This window comes from Heterodontus francisci, unplaced genomic scaffold (assembly GCF_036365525.1).
Source record: "Heterodontus francisci isolate sHetFra1 unplaced genomic scaffold, sHetFra1.hap1 HAP1_SCAFFOLD_51_1, whole genome shotgun sequence".
Lineage (NCBI taxonomy): Eukaryota > Metazoa > Chordata > Chondrichthyes > Heterodontiformes > Heterodontidae > Heterodontus > Heterodontus francisci.
The window spans coordinates 2,289,707-2,290,418 of NW_027141937.1; positions in this window are offsets into that span (position 1 = coordinate 2,289,707).

Genomic DNA, 712 nt, shown 5'->3' on the forward strand with positions numbered 1-712 from the left:
TGTTCCCCAAGGGTCAGTGCTAGAACCACTGCTTTTTTTGCTAAAGGTAAGTGACTTGGATCTTGGAATACAGAGTAGAATCTCAAAATATGCCGATGACACCAAACTTGGAGGAGCGGCAAACAGTGAGGATGATATGAACTGCCTGCAACAGGACAGTGATAGGCTAGCAGAATGGGCAGACAGGTGGCAGATGGAATTTAATAGTGACAAGTGTGAGGTGATGTATTTTGGCATAAGGAATAGGGAGAGGCAATATATACTTAATGGCACAGTTCTAAAGAGTGTTCTGGAATAGAGGGACTTGGGGTTCATGTGCATCAATCTTTGAAGGAGGCAAGTCATATTGCGAGAGTGGTTCGCAAAGCATATGGGATCTTCGGCTTTATAAATAGAGGCATTGAGTACAAAAGCAGGGAAGTTATGCTGAATTATTATAAAACTCTGGTTAGGCCCAAATTGGAGTGTTGCTTCCAGTTCTGCTCAGCAGACTTGAGAAAGAATGTGAGGGTCCTTGAGAGGACGCAGAGGCGATTTACCAGAATGGATCCAGGGATGGGGGATTTTAGTTCCAAGGTTAGGTTGTAAAAGCTAGGATTATTCTGCCTTTCTCAAAGGAGATTGAGTGTTGAATTGATAGAGGTGTATAACACCTCTAGAGAACAGGCCATCCTGGACTGGGTATTGTGTATTGAGAAAGGATTAGTTAACA